We start from the raw sequence: 6,794 nt of genomic DNA, 5'->3' as shown, positions 1-6,794 counted from the left end.
GCAGCTGCCTCTTCTGCTGGTTGTTGCAGCAGAGCTGTGATTTACACCCCATGGTAGGCTACAGTGAAAGCAGCAAATCACCTCTTTTACATGGGTTCAAAAAGCAATTAGACAAACCTGTGGAAGAAATATCCACTGAGGCCATTAAATCGAAAGTCTTCCTCCTGGTTAAGGAAAGCCCTGCATCGCTAATTGCCGGGTGGGAGAACTGCTACTGTGTGATTGCCCTGGTTTTCCACGTTTCTTTTGGCTACCAGTGCTGTAGATGGGAGGGTGAGCTGGAGTAACCTCTGCCCTGACCCAGCCAGGACCGTTCCTGTGTTCTTTGGCTGCATTCTTGGTGCATTCATCTGGGATGGCCATGGACCCAGGGGTTTATTAACAAACAATTGGAGACTGGAAATAGGACAGAATCATGTGCCTCAGAATTAGGCCACATCCCAGACTTGCTGTTTTCTGGATGCTGTTCAGGAAAAGCCAGGAGTCTTGTCCTGCTCTGATTCATCCCTAGGTGAGACATGGGATTCTGCTGCAAGGGGTCAGGACAGGATTTAGCTCCAAACCTTCCTCTGCCAAACAGATTCTCCCCTGCACTGGACAAACAGCAGTAAAACAAGCTGGCAGAGCAAATGCCATCCCATGCACAGAAGCATGCTTTTATTTAAACAGCACTAAAGTTTTCAGATGCAAATAGCTTATTGAGTTGGATAGAAGTCATGGCAACAAATGTTCCTTTCTAACTTCACCCTACAAAAAATATCTTTGAATAATAGGATTGCGTTTTTCCAAATATATTCTTTATTGATTTACAGCAGTATCACATTAAAGCAAAGCGTTAACATTCCTTCATTAATGAAATAAGACACACAAGTCTTATTAAATTAGTGGTTTTCACAGAGTAACTCAGTAAGCTATTTTTAATATTCTCATGGAGGCATGCCAGAAGGATAATATTTTTATGTTCTATAGCAGGGAAATATACTTTCAGACAGTTTTGACTGACTTTAAAGTGCGTTTGAATGCCTAGGCGTGTTTTCCATCCCTACAGAGTGACCAAGGAGAGAGGAGTTTTGTCATTAGCACAGAGCAAAACCTTAACAGAATGAGATCCCAGATGCCACAGTGTCAACAGTGTTTCCCACAGATGGTACCAGGAGAGGCTGGACATAAATGATGGTCACTCCTCCCTCCTTGAAGGCAGTGGAACAAATCACTGCTGCGTATTTTCATATCAGGAATGCTGCATTTCATCCAGCTACAGGTAACTGAGGAGAAACCTCCGCCCTTTTTCTGCAGCCACCATAGAGATGGGAATCCTGTCTCCTTACCCAATTTCCAGACCGCACTCATTGCATCCTTTCCAGTGCAGTTTTCACCCTTATTTCTTCTCTTTCCAATGTCTCTCCACTCTTTCTATGTATTTCTTTGGTATTGCATCTCAGGAAGAGGGAGCACCAAAACACCACTGTCCTGGGTGACGTACAACATGAGCAAAACAACATCTCTGAGCAGCCCCTGCACCTGTGGCTTGACTAAAGTGCAGGCATGATCTCAGTTTCCTTTCTGCTGTGTTGTAACTGTTCCTCTTCATATGATACCTATTCCAGACAGTCCCACATTGCAAAGGGCTATTTCAGGCCTAACGAAGGGCTCTTATCAACTTTCAGGCTCATTTTCAGTGGAGAAAATCTCTGCTGAGTGAACAGGATCACAACACATACCCATGTCAGGGGCTGCCTGAGGCTTTTAAGCCAGATCGACATTTAAACCTGCGTTTCAAACCCCAGTTCAGTGCTAATAAAGGCAGCCTCCTTCAGGGGACCTTTGGGCATATCGCAGAGCAGCTGATCATTCCCATTGAGAGTCCGAGGCTGCACAGAGTTAAGGGGAGCAGGCACCTATCACTGGGATGATTTAGAGCTACCACGTGCACATTTGGATGACATCAGTCCATGCTTGGCCAAACCACGCAATGCAGATGGACAGATTCTGCGTCGTCCCCTCCATGGTTTCAACAGAAATATCCAAGGACTGGCAAAGTCTCCCACCTTCTCAGGATCGCTGCTCCCTTTTGATCCCCTTCCCTGCTGGAATGGAACTGTGTCTTCCTGCCTTGGTGTCTGGGCAGCACTCACCAGGGTGGCAGAGCACTTTCAAAGTGATGCCCCATCATTATCCCCAGACAACACACATCAGGGTCTGTAGGAAGCTGAGATGACCTGCACGGCCCTCTGGAATCATGCCCACAAACCTTTATGCCCAACAGATATTGTAAAGTAAGAATCCAAATATGCTGCCAGGGCTTCAAGTAGCCAGGCTGCATTCGCAAATTCTGGAAGCCAACTTCATGCTCACTCTTGGAAGTTCTTATTCTGGGCAGTGACTGTACCAGTAGAGCAGACAGGAGGTGTATGCAGGGCTGGGCCTTGAATCTGAGAAACCTCCAGTCATCATCATATTCACATACCCTTGTGCCAGCCTGGCATCACACCTGTCGCAGACATTTTAGCTGAGCTTGACCACCATATCTTGGGATGATGCAGAACCCTTCTGGGTTGTACCTGCCTGTGGGAACTTCTCAGCAGGACTGAAGGCACTCCTAGTCCAAAAGGAGTCTCTTGGCAGCACTCTCCTCTGCTTCCAAATGGGCCTCAATCGCAAACAGATGGTCATCATTTTGAAATCCCAAGAACCACAGGATGAGACTGCAGCATGCTTGAAAGTACCTTCAGGAATCCCTGGCAAGATCTCCACTGCAACAATGATGTTTATGGACTACATGCATCCACCAGGAAGGGATCTGTCTTGTTTACATTAATGTTACGATTCCTCTTGCTTTACTAACATCTTTGCTAGTAACCGTGTTCTTTCTGGGCACTGCTCTGGCTGTTTGCAAATGCAGTCCGGTGTACAGAATGTGCAGTGCTTCTGCTGGCTTCACGCTATTCTCTTCTGTAACCGATTTGGACAATATTACTGTAACAAATCCACAGCTACCTTGGCCTCCATGCCTGTCGCTATGAAGTAAACCATGGCTGCTCATAGCTGCAGGCGACAGCAGCTCTGGCAGTCCAGTGCTCCTGCTGCTCGGGCAATGCTCCTCCAGTTGTACACAGCCTGGTGCATCTTCCAGGCTTGCTCTGTGGTCCTCCAGGACTTCTTGCTTCTAGTCTGCTCGCAATCATAGGGGTTCGCCACTTGGTGTTTATGGGTATTCAAAAACTTTGGCCAGCGTCCTGATGCCATCTCATGATTAACAGTGCCTATATGTCCCAGTCCCTCTTTTTCTTTTCCTTTCTAACTTCCCTGGGTAGCTGGAAGCTGTGCTTCAGTGTGAGCAGTGCCGCTCAGTGCTTACTTTCACATTTCCAAAGTCTTTTGCATCCTGACCATTTCAGCCATCCTCGTGTGTACTGCTGAGGACAATGTCTATTGTCCTGGCTGGCTGGCCAGAGGAGCGCTTCTCAGCTGGTGTGAGCCTTGTAGGACTGTGGGTTTGGGTGAAGCACCCATAAAAGGAAAAAACTGAAGTTCGTTACTCCTGAGCCTATTAGCATTTAACAGCAGTGAGTTCCATACCCCTGAACTCCACCTGCAATTACAATTCCAGCCCCTGCAGCTCTGCGGATGCTGCTGACCTCCAGAAGGTTTAACAAGTGCTTAAAAGCACCATAACCAGCCCTGCAGCATCAGGAGTGTGGGGACAGTGGACACAGTGATGATGGGAGAGCCCGGCTTTGTGTTCACGGGTGCGTGTGCCACTTGGTCAGTGTGGAATTGCAGCCGTGGTCATGATGGTGGTTAGCCACGAGATTTATTTTTCGCTAGTTTTAAGATGAGACAGGAATCATCAGCCTGGCTCCTGTGCTCTGCCCTGTCCATCTGTGTTCAGTAAGCTCCTTTGGGGGAAGCGGTTTTTGTCTAGGTGAGTTTTATTAACCTTCTTCCTTCCCTGTCCCTGTAGTACATCTTCCCACACATGCCCCCACCTGGAAAGCCCAGAAGGCCTCCAGCCAGTGTGATGGGCAGGAGGCACACAGAGCTGAGTGCCTCCCTGGGAGCTAACAGCCTGGACAGGCTGTTCCCCTTGCAGGTAAGCTCGCTATCCTTCGCCCAGGCAAAACGAGTGCAAAACAGCACCGGGGGTGAGAAATCCAGCTGCTGCCCTACCCAGCCTGGAGAGAAGTGCATGAGCTCTAGTCCAAGAGATGTGAAAGCCAGCAGTTCTACAAGGTCCATGATCAGAAACCACATCCCTCTCTGGAGCCTTGCAAGGGCTGGCATTGTGGAAACAGGGCACTGACTGTTAAACAGCTACTCAGGTACTGATGCTGATTTATTTGCAAAATCTCCAGGTTCTTCATCTGATTTCTGATCCTTCATCTGTGATGGATGTGACAGTACTCTAGTTACCAAGCATTAGAAGAGAACTCACTGCAGTGATTTACATCCCTTATTGAGAAAGTCAAAAGCATCGTCCAGGGAAACAGAGAACCAGCAACACAACACAGCCGGGCACAAGGAAAACTGCAGTAGAGCCAAGAGGTTTCCCAGACCCCAACTATCAAAATGTTCCCCTCCTGCAGAAGAACTCAGTATGACAATGTAGGAGGCTGCAGAGGGAAGGAAGGTTTGTAAGGCAGAAACCTCAGCAATATAAGGAAAGTACAGGTCCTACCCCAGTCCTGTGGGTCCAGAAAAGCCCAGTGAAGCAGTACCCACATTGCTCTCTTGTATTCCGACTTCACAGCCCCCATCACTGCCTGCCCTTGTGCAGCAGGGTTTAGGGGGATGGGGGAACAAGGATGAGGCAGCAGAGATTTCCCATATCTTCTGGGAGATGTAGTACAGGAGAAACAACGGGTGTGCAGACCTAGGGTTGCAGCAGTAGCTATGGAGAGATTTTGCTTCTGCTCAGCAGCGTCAGAAGGAACAGCCCTCTCCCTGTGGCGTTCTCTATTTCCAAGCCAAAAACAGGGTTCATTTGGCCCTAAAAGCATATGTGACAAAGACGCAGCTGTGAATTTCCTCTCTTCTCTTTTTATATGAGCTGGTTTGCACAACACCAGTATGAAGCAGCTTTTCCAATCCATGGAGCTGTTCTCTAAACACCACCCCAGCGAACTACTGGGAAACAGGCACAGCGCTAAACATCTGTGCAAACGTATTGTGCCAGATGTTACCAGAAGACGATGCAGTGCTGGATCTGGAGGTGGATTCCTGGAAGTGCCACCCCTTCAAGCCTGACCAGAACCAGTCCTGAGAAAGCAGGATCTACAACAAACATGGGAACAGAGCGCAAGGGCTACGACTGTAGTCTGTCTGTCCCCTGGGGAGATTTTGCTTGTCATACAAACAGAGCAATGGGGCACACAAAGAGCCCTTCCTGGTTGCTGATTAATGGCGGGAGCCGGCTCTGCCTCTGTCATACTGGTCTCTCTGGTGCTTCCCAGCTTTCCATGAGGTCTGTGGCTCCAGCTGCACCATCAGCGCACAAGCCCTGACCAAGCAGCAGCAGGGGTCGTGCTTCCCAGGCATGGGTGCCTGCACTGCCTCTTCCCAGCCCCAGAGCAGCCAGCATCCCCACCCCAACCACTCAGACCTCCCCTCTGGGCTTTGCAAGTGAATGAAACACTGCAGTGCAAGTGCACACAACGCCCTGGCCCATGCCTTCTGTGGGAAGCTGGAGGCCAGCCTCGGTTCATCACCAAAACTGGCTCACCTCAGAGGGTAGACTTGGCTCCCAGAGGAGCCTAGCACCCTGTGGCAGTGCCCTATCAGCTTCCTGAGGAAGCCCCACACCCAGGACCTGACCCAAGGCCACGTGGGGAGCCCCTGGGTTGGATTCACCCGCCCTTCCCACAGCAGGGGCTGGTTCCCAGGCATTTCACCCTGGGCTGTCTCTACTGATGACAATTTCCACAAAGTTAGTTAAAAAAAGAGCTCACGCAGCACGGTGGAAAATGTCGTGAGGATTATGTGGTGCCGTGTGGTTACGGTGCCATTCCTCTGCAAATTGCGGAGAGGTCAGACAGCTCTGAGTGAAGTGCCTGTGGGGTTCACACATGCACACGTGCACGTCCATACTCACAAACACTTGCGCACACAGACACGCATATGCAACTTACGTACTTGCTTTCCTTCTTGTCTCTTAATTTAAAAAGTCATTCAGAGTGAAAATATGTTTCCTCTTTGTGAATGGACAAATCTAACACAGATGGTGCATTAACTGGAAACATCTTTTATTCCAGTATGCTCATATATTCATTATGTTCGAGGACAGAAGGCACCATTTATGATCATCTCTTCAATGTTCCCAATCTTTACAACTTGGTGATCTCCTACGAAAGCTGTAACAAATCATCACCTCTTCCCCTCTTCCCAATACTAAAAAAGCACAGGTTTAAAGTCTATTGGTGTCAGCAGTGAGGCATCAGTTATAACTTGCTGATGTGGAGCAAGGCTGCCTTTGCTTTGTGTCTTCTGGGACAGCCTTCTGTGACTCCTTTGGGCTTGCTGCTCACCAGCTGAGAGCACTGAGGCAACTGAGTATGAAGCAAGGGCGATAGAAACTCCCAGATGTTTCTGCATATATATGTAATTTCCTTTTACATAAGAACGGATCTTTTGGAAGGAACCAGTGCATCCCAGCTGAAAGACTTGAAGTGCTGGAGATTGCACTAAAGTCCCTAGGTAAGCTGGCCTAACAGACAAATTACCCTGAAGAACTATTTAAGCCTCATTTCTTAGTCAATTTGTCTATGAGACTAGCTTACCTAGGGACTTATTGCAAT

This window comes from Egretta garzetta, unplaced genomic scaffold (assembly GCF_000687185.1).
Source record: "Egretta garzetta isolate BGI_Z169 unplaced genomic scaffold, ASM68718v1 scaffold589, whole genome shotgun sequence".
Lineage (NCBI taxonomy): Eukaryota > Metazoa > Chordata > Aves > Pelecaniformes > Ardeidae > Egretta > Egretta garzetta.
This window is presented reverse-complemented; position numbering follows the sequence as displayed.